This window comes from Phyllobates terribilis, unplaced genomic scaffold (genome assembly GCF_046119375.1).
Source record: "Phyllobates terribilis strain yellow unplaced genomic scaffold, ASM4611937v1 Scaffold_12__6_contigs__length_324123572, whole genome shotgun sequence".
Classification (NCBI taxonomy): Eukaryota; Metazoa; Chordata; class Amphibia; order Anura; family Dendrobatidae; genus Phyllobates; species Phyllobates terribilis.
In genome coordinates this window covers 312,313,894-312,328,524 of record NW_027362772.1, presented here as the reverse complement: position 1 = coordinate 312,328,524, position 14,631 = coordinate 312,313,894, and the positions used below count along the sequence as shown (strand labels likewise).

The window sequence follows — 14,631 nt, the reverse complement described above, 5'->3', positions numbered from 1 at the left end:
AACAGCGAGAGGGGGTGTTACCAGCTCAGTCCCAGGCTGACTCTCCCTGGCCGCCCGGCATTCTCCCCCCATTAGTGACATCTCATTCATCAACCCTTCTCCCTCTCCTTCATTCGCCCCAGCCGCTGCCTGTGTTCTGCTCCTTCCATGTCCCCCGTGGGTGTTGTGGGGAAGGGAAATGACAAGACCGTCTGTTCGAGGCCGAAAGACGCTGCTGCTCATCACCACCACCGCCTGCGAAGCGGCCGCCTCTGCTCTCCGGCACCGCTACTGCTGCGGCTTCTTCTCCGGCAAGTGAGTCTTATTTCCGACTGCGCAACAACAAGCGGGGGAGGGAAGGAGAGAGGGAGGCTGCACGGAGAGGCGCAGGCCGTGGCCTCTGCTCTGGGCGCTGAGCTGGGCCCGAGCCTCGCAGCAGTGGGCGGATAGCGAGCGAGTGCAAATCCCACTGCATCACCGGCGGGAGCGGCGCTGTGATCTGGCCGGTACCAACCCAGGACATGTCAAGTGGATCACCCCCTCCCCCTCTGCCGCCTGCCTTCATTTCTGTGTCCCCTCCTGTCACATTCCCTCTGTACTAGGGAATTGCATAACTAGAAATCCCTGACATCACTGGCTCCATTGTGACACCTGACAGCAAGTACCGACCTCTTTAGTGACCTGTGCAGAGTACAGGCCTGCAGGGGTCACAGGGTACAGGCTGCCACCATGCCTGCCTGATGGGCACAACTATCAACAGCGTCAGCATTGCCCCATCTGATATACAGTGGGTACAGAAAGTATTCAAACTCCTTTATATTTTTCACTCTTTGTTTCATTGCAGCCATTTGGTAAATTCAAAAAAGTTCATTTTTTCCTCATTAAAGTCCACTCTGCACCCCATCTGGACTGAAAAAAAAAACACAAATGTAGAAATTTTTGCAAATTTTGTGGTGATCCCAGTCTCTATGTACACCGCTTTGCATTTCGTTGTCTACATGATTTTTTTGGTGTGCTTCTGGCCGATCCCCATATATATTTAGATAGTGCCCTCGGTTTAACATATATTGTTCTTGATTCCTCTGGCGATTCTTTATCCCCGGTTTCCCGAGTGGTGGCACACTTTCTGTTTATTGTTTTTTCATATATTTCTTGCCACATGGACCCAGAAGCTAGGAAGGCTGCCTGGTCTAACCAGACACTTGGCGTTTTTGGATCAGGTGTTGGCATCGCTACTGCCAAAGTGGATGATGTCTTTCAAGATCTCACTGCTGAGATCATTAAACTACATAGATCGGTCACAAAGACTTGGTGGAACATCAGAGGCCTGGAGGAGCACCTGAAATTAGGTATTGTGCCAAGAGGTGTCAGAGTACAGATCTTTCCAACTTGGGAGGCTGATAGTGGCTTTAAAAAGACCTGGGAAAATGGCCTCGTCAAATGCTCCCATATACTTATCAATGTGCTCATTGAACATGATAAGGTTCTTTTGATTAATTTAAAGGACGAACTAAGGGCTAAAGAACACAAATTGAGAACCTTTGATCACGGTTCCCAGGTTAAACCATTTCAATCACGCCTAAAAGAAATCATTGATCGCTATGAAAGTGAGATCATCAGGGGCAAAAAACATAAGCTTAATAGAGATAAAATGGATTTTGATAACAACTCTGCCTTCAAGTGGTCTCATACGGGCAATCCCCGGATGACTCGTTTTGCCCGTAAGGACAGTACTCTTCCCTCTGCTCCATGTGATGTACAGTACAGACCAAAAGTTTGGACACACCTTCTCATGTAAAGATTTTTGTGTATTTTCATGACTATGAGAATTGTACATTCACACTGAAGGCATCAAAACTATGAATTACCACATGTGGAATTATATACTTAACAAAAAAGTGTGAAACAACTGAAAATATGTCTTATATTCTAGGCTCTTCAAAGTAGCCACCTTTTGCTTTGATGACTGCTTTGCACACTCTTGGCATTCTCCATGTGTTAATTCATAGTTTTGATGCCTTCAGTGTGAATGTACAATTTTCATAGTCATGAAAATACAGAAAAATCTTTAAATGAGAAGGTGTGTCCAAACTTTTGGTCTGTACTGTATCTTCTAGTGATTTTTTATCTTCAGACACAAGCGATTTGGAAAATCCACCAGGAGCGGCAAACGTAAGCCCAGGGAACACAAAGAGGAAAACTCGCCGATTCCCTGTCTGGTCCCCGACCTACAAAAGGGAAACGAGAAGGAACCAGAAACGCTAAATAACATCTGCACGGCTACATTGGAACAAGGTAATCTCCAAGTTATTAATTTGTCATCTTACCCCCTCACTAAAGTTGAGACTAACCTGCTATAAAGGGGTCTGTCTTTCTCTCCTATGCATGTTCTTGACAAGTTTGAATTTACCAAGGATCTCTATTTATTCTGCCGACAGCTAACATTTAAATTACTCTACCATCAACCGTCCATTGTTGACACTTTACCTGTCGAGGACCGTCCGACTTTTCAAGATCTCTTGGAATTGTTAGAAGAGAACTCCAATCAGACAGGTAAGAAGACCAACTCTGCACTCTGTTGACCCTCCCAGGCATCTCCTTCCCTTTCGCTTTTTCCAGCAGCTCAGATTTTTTTATGAGACTACATGCCGTGATATTCTGAACTTAAAGATAAATAAAAACAAGTGCAACAATCTGAGTGCTGCTGAACAAAGGGCTTTGATAAACCTCAAAAATAATGATTCCTTTCTCATCAAAGAGGCCGATAAAGGCGAGAACGTGGTCATCTGGCCTACGGATTTATACATCAAAGAGGCCAAGCGTCAGCTTTTAAATCCAAATTGCTATAGACCACTCCCCTCGGACCCAACGACTGTGTTCAAGACCAAAATTGACAGACTCCTCATCAGGGCATGTGGTTCCCACATTTTATTCATTGCCCAAAGTTCATAAATCTCTGCTTGAACCCCCGGGTAGGCCCATTGTGTCCGGGATTGGTAGCATTTTTGAACACCCCTGCTCATACCTGGATTTTTATCTACAGCCGTTGGTTTTTGCCTTGGATTCTTTTCTACATGACTTCTCCCATCTAATCTCGTTACTTAACAGCCTGACTCTTCCCACCAATACACTAATGATAACAATGGATGTGGAATCTCTCTACACCTGTATTGATCACAATTTGGGACTGGGAGCAGTCTCTTTTTTTCTAGACTCTAGGAGCACAGGGGATCGGCTACACGACTCTTTTATCCTGGACCTGTTAAGAGTAATACTTGAAAACAATTATTTTGTTTTTGACCGTCAATTTTACAAACAAGTCTCTGGGACTGCAATGGGTGCCCAATGTGCCCCCTCCTATGCCAACCTATTCTTGGGGTGGTGGGAGATGACACACGTTCAACACCTTGCAGCCTTCCAGTCCCATGTGTTGCGTTGGTATCGTTACATCGATGATGTACTACTTTTTTGGACTGGCACAATTGACGAGGGAACAAATTTAATCTCTGAACTCAACTGTTATGATAGGCTACAAGCACTAAGGAAAGACAGGAGATCTGTCCCTACAATAGAACTAAGCTAGATCCCTACGATGTAACGGGGAACCTGATCCTGCGATCAGACTCGCTAAAGTCCTCAGCTAGTCTGAACGAAGACCTATAGATGTGAGGGAGGGATCCCTACAAGAACTAGGGACTGGAAGAAAGATGGACACCTCCTAGCAGAAATTGTAGCAGTAAAAAGACAAACACACAACATAGAACATAAAGGTCAAAAGACCTAGCTAAACTGACTGAGAAAGGTTACAAAGCACCTGCCTAGCTTAAGAGTAGAAATTACAATGAAGTCCAGCATGGCCAGAAGGGCGGAGCAGGATTAAATAGGCAAAAAGGTCATGTGACCAGCAAAATAGAAAAAACCTAACAGGAGAGTTCTAACATCAACTCCAACATCTGGAATTTCTCGCTGACTTTGAGCTTCTCTTTCACAGAGATTAATTTCCTGGATTTGAACATCATCCTCAGAGACGGGTCAATCACAACATCACTGTATCGCAAAGAGACCGCAACAAACAGCCTTCTACATTACCACAGCTTCCATCCACTGCATGTTCGGAATGGAATCCCCAAAGGTCAGTTTTTATGTCTCAAACGCAATTGTAGTGACCCCCATGACTTTTTTTGCCTAGGCAAAGGAACTAACTGGGCGCTTTAGGACGAGAGGGTACCCCAAGAAGGTGATTGCGCAGGCCTTTCAATCGTCTACACATAGTGACCGTCTGGCACTTCTACAGCCACGACAGAAAGCTAAACTTTCCACTATTAATATAATCACCTCCTATAATAGCCATTGGGGGGAACTCTACCAAATTCTCAAAAAGAATATTCTGCTCAGTGAAGCAAAGCTTGCTCCTTTTCTCAATGAGAATCCAAAATTGATTGCCACAAGGTCAAAAAATCTGGGTGATTCTCTTTCCTCCAGTCACTTTCAACGCCCTACCCAATCTCTCGGTCGAGGCACCAGACTAGTGGGCACATACCCCTATGGCAGCTGCAACATTTGCCCCCACATGATAACCACATGGCTTCTCCACTGTCTTCCAACCCAATTTGTACACGGGTTTATTCCAATTGTCGTACTAGGCATGTTATCTATGTCTTACTTCGTAGCTGCCCCAAGATCTATGTCGGACAGACCACGCAGGAATTGCGCAGGAGAATCCAGCACCACTTTTCAAACATAACGAGAGCCAGCAAAGACCAATCAAAAGGTAAGCCTATTACTTCTTTGGCTGCACATTTTCTGGAGCATCACTCCTGCTCTTCAAAACATGTAAAAATCATTGTTGTTGATAGAGTTTTCGCTACCATTAGGGGCAAACACCCCACTGATGAACTTTTGAGACGAGAAGCCAAATGGATCTTTAAATCTCAAAAGTTTGACACCCATGGGTCTTAATGAAGAATTACTTTTCTTGGGCTTCTATAAGAAATAAAATATGAAAATGGGAGTACATGAGTCTTTTGAGGATATTTCTTTGTTTCTTTTCATAGTGTTTTAACATCTAGTGATTACCTCCTCTATGGACCTTTCGCCCAAGGGTGACTCATTGCTCGTTTTGCTTCCGCTAATCCTCTCTGCGCCTGCATCCTTATATACGGACTTACATCTTGTGGCACGGACATCTCTTCATCCTACTAACATCGCCTATAAAGATCGCCCACTACAGTACTTTTATGCTTAGTTTTTCATTTGTATTTTCATTATTTTGCACTTTCTCCCTTCTTCCCTTCCTGCTTGATGTTTATTGTCTAATATTCACTATTGTGTACGTGGGTTATTTTATTTCATGATTGCTTGCCTACCAATACAGTTTCCCACATGTGGTGACTTACGCCATGTGGTTAATACATACCAATCCTCCATTATACCACAGATCTCAAACCTTACGGTGACTCATTTTTATTGTCTTTTTCCTTTGTTGTGTTAATGTTATCCACTCTTTGTAATACTTACTTGTTTTCTTCTCCTGGTGAGGTGTGTAATTTTGCAGTGGGCTACATTTTCGGTCTGTATGTATACTTCGGCTTTATTATGCCTGAGTTTTTTTGATGCCGTCCATGCGGGTGGTCTCTCCTTTGCCTGGTGGGCATTGTCACACCATTTCCACCTGGTTCGTTATAGCGCATGCGCACTATTCACTTACATGGTTTTGCCAGTCTTATATATCTGTTACTCTGTTACAGCGCATGCGCAATACCCACCTGTATGGTTTCGTTTTTTGTGACATTGTCCGTTGCGCCGCATGTGATTGGCCTTCGCCGAGGCGCCTGCGCATGGTGTAGGTGTATTTTCTTGTCGAATTGTTTGGTATCTGCCTCTTGTTGCGCAGGCGCACTAATATCCTTAGGGCTGCCGGATTCTCTATACAACGCTGCCTCCATACTTTTTTGATACGCTGTGTCTGATTGGTCCTTTTCTACTGAGCATGCGCAATACTATCCCTCAAGCTGACCGCGTTTGTCAAGCACCTTCCAATAGGCTGACTTTGCGGCGCAGGCGCATTGACACCCTCTCGGCTCACTTCCTAGCACGCCGTTCCTAAGCTTCATCTCTGCATGTGGTAAACCCTATTTTAATTACACATATAGAATTTTTTGTATGTATATGATGAATTGTGAAACTTCCTTTTGTGCCTCCCTCCCCTGATGAAGCCACACTAGAGGTGGCGATACGCGTGGGGTTTCCAACTCCTCCACACCTATTGACCTCACTCCCTTTCAGGTATTCCTCCTGGCTGTATTTTGCCTTCTCTTCCACCATGTTCATGTGACCTGGCTTGCAAAAAATTTTTTTTTTTTGCATAATGGTTAGTTTTTACTCTACCTAACTTGCCTTTGTTATACCCTGAGGGTTACTATTCATACTGTATGGTCTGTGGTTTTTGGAGGAGGGGTGTTTTATCCCATTATGGACTCACCTGTCGGAACAAAATTAAGATAGCATGTGCTGCTTTTTAAATGTTTTTAAATTGTTCCTGTTCATCTTTTTTGTTTAATAAAATTACGTGATTATATTTTGTGGTGATCCCAGTCTCTATGTACACAGCTTTGCCTTTCGTTGTCTACATGATTTTTTTGGTGTGCTTCTGGCCGATCCCTGTATATATTTAGGTAGTGCCCTCGGTTTAACATATATTGTTCCGCAAAAATAATGGACATGCCGCTGATTTTTCCGCAATGATAATCCGCAGTGGAAATTTCCACAGCATGTGCACTGCACATGCGGATTATCATTGGGGAAATTCCGCTGCAAAAACCCTTGAAAAATGCATAGTGGGCACGCAGCCTTATTGGAAGGTGTACCTTCGGCCAAGTCTGAGGTCCAGAGCACTCTGGAAGAGGTTTTCATCCAGGATATCTCTGTACTTGGCCGCATTCATGTTTCCTTCAATTGCAACCAGTCGTCCTGTCCCTGCAGCTGAAAAACACCCCCATAGCGTGATGCTGCCACCACCATGTGACGCGCCCCTGGGCCTGTGTCGCGCTGCGTTGCGCACGCGGGAGCTTACCCGGAGCCAGATCTCTTGAGGGTTGTAGTCTCGTGGCGGTGATCCGGTCCGTGCCCAGGGAGTCAGACTAAGTGGCGCTGTATCAGCGGTAGATGATGGACGACTACGCCACCCGTTGAATGCAGCTATGGAGCTGCCGCTGCAGGGCAGACCACTGAGGCCGATGGAAGGATGGTGCAGCGTGGATGGTATAACCCCCAACGGGAGGGGTATGGCCTCAGGGCAGCCGACGTGGATGATGGGATGATGGGGGTAGCAGGAACCACTCAGAGACGATGCGGTGTAGTTCAGGGTCTTTACTGGTGACAAAGATAGACCCTCCCGGAGTACTGGCTAGCGGTTGGGGCCTGGTCAGTCCTTGAGCAGATGGGATCTCCCCTGGCCAGGCGGAGTTGTAGGCCTCCCAAACTAACGATACTCTTCTGGCTACCTTGCTAGAAGCGAGTATAAGTAGCCCACGTCCCTGAGTGTACCGTGTGGTGCTCACCCGTATGGCCGGTGACTCGGGGCCTTCTAGTAGCTTCCGCTCCACGACGGCGGTGCTGGTCCCATGTGTGTGACCGTGCCTTCGGGTTTCTTGGCCAGAGGACCTGAAATCCCCTGCCTGACGGATTCTGCTGCTGGGTAGGAGTTAGTCCCCACAGCCTCAGACTCCGGGTCCGGTAAGAAATCTTCTCAGTCAGGGCGAGCTCTGCAGCTGCCAGCCCCTGACTCTTTGTAACACTGCTCCCACAGAGCTCCTGTTGTTTCTTCCTATGCTGCTTCTCTTCTCTACTTCTGGCATGGCCCAGGAGCTGGGCCCAGCCGGAGCCACAGCTCCCTGTCAGCCCTCCTGGCTCAACTCTCCCTCTGAACTCTCTAACCCTGCCTCAGCCCCAGGTTTATATAGGGGAAGTCCTTCCCCTCCCAGGACTGGGCAGGAGGTGTGGCATGCATAGGATTCCTGACCAAGAGACCTCCCACCTGCTCTCAGACATAACATTGCTTGTTACTGTGGAAACCAGACCCCTGGGGTGCCACATTCCCCCCTAGTGAAATTTAGTACTCCGGGACTAAACATATTTTTAGAAAAACATAACAAGGTATAAACAATAATAATACAATAAGAAAAACACATAAAGATGGTTACGGCGTGTCCGCAACCGGGTGCAGTCTTTGAAGAAAAGCAAGGTGTCCATTTCACCAAAACAGGGAGACGTAACCAGGTAGGGGTCTGTCCTGCCCCGAGTCCTTAACAGTCTTTAGTCCGTCCTGGGTTACGCTCCAACTATGTACAAAGGATTCCCGGCAAATCCACCAAAGACTCCTATAAATTACTAGAAACACATAATTATTTACAGGATATGGCCGCTCTCAGTCCTCGGCCAGTGGGGATATGGATTGGCTGCTGACAGTCCTCAGCCTGGTAAGGGATAGGGGATGGCTGCTCACAGTCCTCAGCCTGGTAAGGGATAGGGACACACGGGGAACAATTCACTAATCCCAACGGGGACCATATTTTAATTAGCAGCAGTCCTTGTACCCTAACGGGTAACTATGTACAGCTCTTTATTCACGCTACTTCCCTTCAGTAGCTATGTCCTCTTTGTGCTCCCTCCTGAGGGTAGTCCTCAGACCCGTCCGGGTCCTCTTGGCTTTCCTCGTATTGGTAGTACTGCAGCTCCTCCTCGGTTAGCTGGGTTAGTATCTCTGCGACAGTCCTCCTCCCAGGTGGCCAGGGCTTTACCTCCCTTTGGGCTGCCCCGGTTAATTGGGCCACCAGGATGCTCACTTTTTGCTCCTCTGTGAGGGGGTACACCTGGAAGAGGCTATCCAGCTTTTCTCTAAAGTCATGCAGGGTATGTGACTCCCGAGTACTGGGGTAGCCAGGCTGCCCCCGGGATATAGGGCATGGTGAAAGGCATGACCGCAACAGCGGTGGCGCTGGCGGGGGTTGAAGCGGTGAAGCTCTCCTCCGTATCCGACATCCTTCTCCCCCCTAGTGGACCGTGGCCTACCTTGCGATGATCCTCTTCCGTAGGCCGCGACTCCGCAGTGAATCGTCAGGGTTGAGGACCTTCCGTCGCGCTCCTGTGACGTCGGCGTCTGCTGGGCTCCTTCCAGGACCTTACGCGACGTCTGGACGTGAGGCGGGGCTTCAGTTCTCGCGCGCTTTTGGAGTCCACGCCCCTCTTCTTCCCGCGCGGCGTCTTCAAGATGGCGTCCAACGGCGGGAAAACTCCACGGAAGGCGGGAAGAAGGCTGAAAATGGCGCCGGATGGCGGGAATCTTCACCGATGGCGGGAAGAAGGCTGAAGATGGCGCCGGATGGCGGGAATCTTCACCACTGGTAAGTTTGAACAGTCTTTTTCAGGCACGCAGTACCCGGTGGTTGCGGGCACGAAATCCTGCCGACTACGCCAAAAGTTGACGCGCCCCTGGGCCTGTGTCGCGCTGCGTTGCGCACGCGGGAGCTTACCCGGAGCCGGATCTCTTGAGGGTTGTAGTCTCGTGGCGGTGATCCGGTCTGTGCCCAGGGAGTCAGACTAAGTGGCGCTGTATCAGCGGTAGATGATGGACGACTACGCCACCCGTTGAATGCAGCTATGGAGCTGCCGCTGCAGGGCAGACCACTGAGGCTGATGGAAGGATGGTGCAGCGTGGATGGTATAACCCCCAACGGGAGGGGTATGGCCTCAGGGCAGCCGACGTGGATGATGGGATGATGGGGGTAGCAGGAACCACTCAGAGACGATGCGGTGTAGTTCAGGGTCTTTACTGGTGACAAAGATAGACCCTCCCGGAGTACTGGCTAGCGGTTGGGGCCTGGTCAGTCCTTGAGCAGATGGGATCTCCCCTGGCCAGGCGGAGTTGTAGGCCTCCCAAACTAATGATACTCTTCTGGCTACCTTGCTAGAAGCGAGTATAAGTAGCCCACGTCCCTGAGTGTACCGTGTGGTGCTCACCCGTATGGCCGGTGACTCGGGGCCTTCTAGTAGCTTCCGCTCCACGACGGCGGTGCTGGTCCCATGCGTGTGACCGTGCCTTCGGGTTTCTTGGCCAGAGGACCTGAAATCCCCTGCCTGACGGATTCTGCTGCTGGGTAGGAGTTAGTCCCCACAGCCTCAGACTCCGGGTCCGGTAAGAAATCTTCTCAGTCAGGGCGAGCTCTGCAGCTGCCAGCCCCTGACTCTTTGTAACACTGCTCCCACAGAGCTCCTGTTGTTTCTTCCTATGCTGCTTCTCTTCTCTACTTCTGGCATGGCCCAGGAGCTGGGCCCAGCCGGAGCCACAGCTCCCTGTCAGCCCTCCTGGCTCAACTCTCCCTCTGAACTCTCTAACCCTGCCTCAGCCCCAGGTTTATATAGGGGAAGTCCTTCCCCTCCCAGGACTGGGCAGGAGGTGTGGCATGCATAGGATTCCTGACCAAGAGACCTCCCACCTGCTCTCAGACATAACATTGCTGTTACTGTGGAAACCAGACTCCTGGGGTGCCACACATGTCTCACTGTTGGGATTGTATTGGGCAGGTGATGAGCAGTGCCTGGTTTCCTCCACACATACTGCTTAGAATTATCACGAAAAAGTTCTATCTTCATCTCATCAGACCAGAGAATCTTATTTCTCATAGACTGGGAGTCCTTCATTTTTGAGCAAACTCTATGCGGGCTCTCATATGTCTTGCACTGAGGAGAGGCTTCCGTCGGGCCACTCTGCCATAAAGGCCCGACTGGTGGAGGGCTGCAGTGATAGTTGACTTTGTGGAACTTTCTCCCATCTCCCTACTGCATCTCTGGAGTTCAGCCACAGTGATCTTGGGGTTCTTCTTTATCTCTCTCACCAAGGCTTTTCTCCCACGATTGCTCAGTTTGACTTGACGGCCAGGTCTAGGAAGACTTCTGGTGGTCCCAAACTTCTTCCATTTAAGGATTATGGAGGCCACTGTGCTCTTAGGAACATTGAGTACTGCAGAAATTCTTTTGTAACCTCGGCCAGATCTGTGCCTTGCCACAATTCTGTCTCTGAGCTCCTTGGGCAGTTCCTTTGAGCTCATGATTCTCATTTGGTCTGGCATGTACTGTGAGCTGTGAGGTCTTATATAGACAGGTGTGCGCCTTTCCAAATCAAGTCCTATCAGTTTCATTAAACCCAGCTGGACTCCAATGAAGGAGTAGAACCATCTCAAGGAGAATCACAAGGAAATGGACAGCATGTGACTTAAATATGAGTGTCTGAGCAAAGGGTCTGAATACTTATGACCATGTGATATTTCAGTTTTTCTTTTTTAATAAATTTGCAAAAATTTCTACATTTCTGTTTTTTTCGGTCAAGATGGGGTGCAGAGTGGACTTTACTGAGAAAAAAATGAACTTTTTAGAATTTACCAAATGGCTGCAATGAAACAAAGAGTGAAAAATTCAAAGGGGTCTGAATACTTTCCGTACCCACTGTATATATAGTACAGACCAAAAGTTTGGACACACCTTCTCATTTAAAGATTTTTCTGTATTTTCATGACTATGAAAATTGTACATTCACACTGAAGGCATCAAAACTATGAATTACCACATGTGGAATTATATACTTAACAAAAAAGTGTGAAACAACTGAAAATATGTCTTATATTCTAGGGTCTTCACAGTAGCCACCTTTTGCTTTGATGACTGCTTTGCACACTCTTGGCATCGCTTCTCACATGGACAATTATATGTTGCGTGTTCTAGAGTCGGCAAACCAGACAATCTCTATATCTACACAGACAATGGAACAACAAAAATGTTGTATACCCACAAGCATTGTGAAATTACATATTTTAGAAACGTGCGCTTTGTCTGTTCTTTCTTTTCCATTTAACCGGACAGAGCCACAGTAAAGCGTAGCCGGGTACAACTAGTAAAATATAATAATAATAATAATAATAATAATAATAATAATAATAATAATAATAAATAATAATAATAATTTGCACACAGGACAGATTATCCTGAACAGTCACTTGAAATTACAGGTGTTTTTTAGTTTTGACCTTCATCTCTGCCCCTTGATTTTTCTCTTTTCTTATTGCAGTCTTTAGCAGGGCAGGCAGCATTTTTCAATGACACCATTTTGGAGGTACATACAGTCATGGCCGAAAATGATAACACCCTTGAAATTGTTCCAGAAAATGAAATTTTTCTCCCAGAAAATAATTGCAATGATACGTTTCTTTTGTTTGTGTGTATTGGAACAAAACAACAAAAAAAAAAACAAATAAAAAAGAGGCAAATTGGACATAATTTCACACAAAACCCCAAAAATAGGCCGGACAAAATTGTTGGCACCCTCAGCTTAATATTTGGCTGCACCCTTTGAAATAAATAACTGCAATCAATTCCTTCCTATAACCATCAGCTTCTTCCTCCTCAGCCGGGATCTTGGACTCTTCTTACAATCGTCTCCAGGTCTCTCATATGTAAAGACGTCTTCTCCCAGCAACAATTGTAAGATCTCTCCACAGGTGATCAATGGGGTTTAGATCCGGACTCATTCCTGTCACTTCAGAACTCTCCAGCGCTTTGTTTCCATCCATTTCTGGGGGCTTCTTGAAGTATTGTTTGGGATCATTGTCCTGCTAGAAGACATATGACCTAGGACGCACACCCAGCTTTCTGACACTGGGCACTACATTGTCACCCAATATCCTTTAGTAATCTTAATATTTCATGATGCCTTGCACACAGTCAAGGCACCCAGTGGCAGAGGAAGCAAAACAACCCCAAAGCATCAGTGAACCTCCACCATATTTGACTGTAGGCTGTGTGTTCTTTTCGGTAAATAGTAGAATGATGTGCTTTACTAAAAAGCTCTATTTGGTGACATCTGTCCACAAGACGCTTTCCCAGAAGGATCTTGGATTACTTATGTACATTTTGACAAACTGCAGTCTAGATATTTATGTCTCTGTGTCAGCAGTGGGTCATCCTGGGTCTCCTGCCATAGCGTTCAAGTGTTGACAGATAGTTTGTGCTGACACTGATGCACCCTGAGCCTGCAGGACAGCTTGCATTTCTTTGGTTCTTGACTGGGGCTGTTTATCCACCATCCGTACTATCCTGAGTTGCAACCTTTCATCAATTTTTCTCTGCCGTCCACGTCCAGGGAGATTAGCTACAGTGCCATGGGTTGTAAACTTCCTGATTATGTAGCGCACCGTAGATAGAAGAACATCAAGATCTCTGGAGATGGACTTGTAACCTTGAGATTGTTGATATTGTTCAACAATTTTGGTTCTTAAGTCCTCAGACAGTTCTCTTCTCCTCATTCTGTTCTCCATGCTTAGTGTGACACACACATACACACAATGCAAAGATTGAGTCAACTTCTCCCTTTTTATCTGGTTTCAGGTGTGATTCTCATATTGACCACACCTGTTACTTGCCACAGGTGAGTGTGAACGAGCATCACGTGCTTGAAACAAAGTTGTTTACCCACAATTTTGGAAAGTTTTTTGGGGGTTTCATGTGGAATCATGTCCAATTTTATTTTTTTTCCTCTGATTTTTTGTGTTGTTCCAGTACGCACTGAGGAAATAAACATGTGTATAACAAAACATATGTGTAAGTGCAGTTATTTTTTGGGAGAAATAATTCATTTTCTGGAACAATTTTAAGGGTGCCAACACTTTTGGCCATGTCTGTACATCTGAATTATATGAATATAAGCAAGCGAGCGCTGGTTGTCTGCTTTATCGGAGAAGAGTGAGACCAATAGAGACATTGAGGTGCAGTTTCCGCAGAAGGAAGATGGAGCCTAAAATTGATGTCACACGCTGGTCTGAGCTGAATGGGAAAAAAAACAGAAAGAGATTGATAAGAAGTCACCTGGAGTCAGTGTTACTTCTGCCGCTGCGTACACCATGTAAGTAGGGGATGATGGGGGTTACCATTACTTTCTAAGGTGAAACGGCTCCCAGCGATCCCCCATCACCGGTCAGGCAATGTAACACAATGAATAATATTCCACATCACCCAGGAACTGACAGAATAATGAGTGGACCGAGCACAACAATCCCTCAGCCGTATGAGCAGTGCAAGGTCAGAACAAACCTATAACTTCTAGTGCAAACAAGAACGTTCCAATTCCCTGACAGCAGAGATCTTATAAAAAACAGAATTAAAACCCAAAGAGGATCTTGATCACAAGGTGAAGTGGAGCATTGGGCCATATTCAGACATTGCGTCATATTTTTACTTCGGATTTGGTCATGAATCTGCATTTGTCGCCTGTGGATTTGGCGACAGATTTCACGTTGCTCCATTGCAAAGCGTTGAATAGGATGAATGAAATCCGCACAGACACGAGGCGGGTACAGATGTGACGTCCGCACCGTGCTTTCCTTTTTGTGACGTGTGAGTGGGATTTTGAAGACTCTCGTATTGTGCTGTAAATGACACTGCAAATCTGTGACGCGAGAACTTGGCCTTTCTGCTTCATGTTTGGAGGAACCAGTAGGACAGAGGTGGAGGTGATGGTTGCCAGTGCCGCCGGCCGTACTCTTCTTCTGCACTAGTTTGGAGTCATTTTAAAAAGTTGCAGAACATCATGTCACCAGTAAATGTCAG

At 46.6% G+C, this 14,631-nt stretch overlaps 1 long non-coding RNA gene across 1 annotated transcript; it reads left to right on the top strand.

Moving 5' to 3' along the window:
- LOC141171845 (uncharacterized) lies at window positions 1–6,180 on the top strand. Its single transcript, XR_012252382.1, has 6 exons — window positions 1–294; window positions 2,114–2,274; window positions 2,418–2,532; window positions 3,971–4,111; window positions 4,650–4,750; window positions 5,034–6,180. It is a non-coding gene; the product is annotated as an uncharacterized lncRNA (long non-coding RNA).
- The last annotated feature ends 8,451 nt before the right edge of the window (window positions 6,181–14,631 follow it).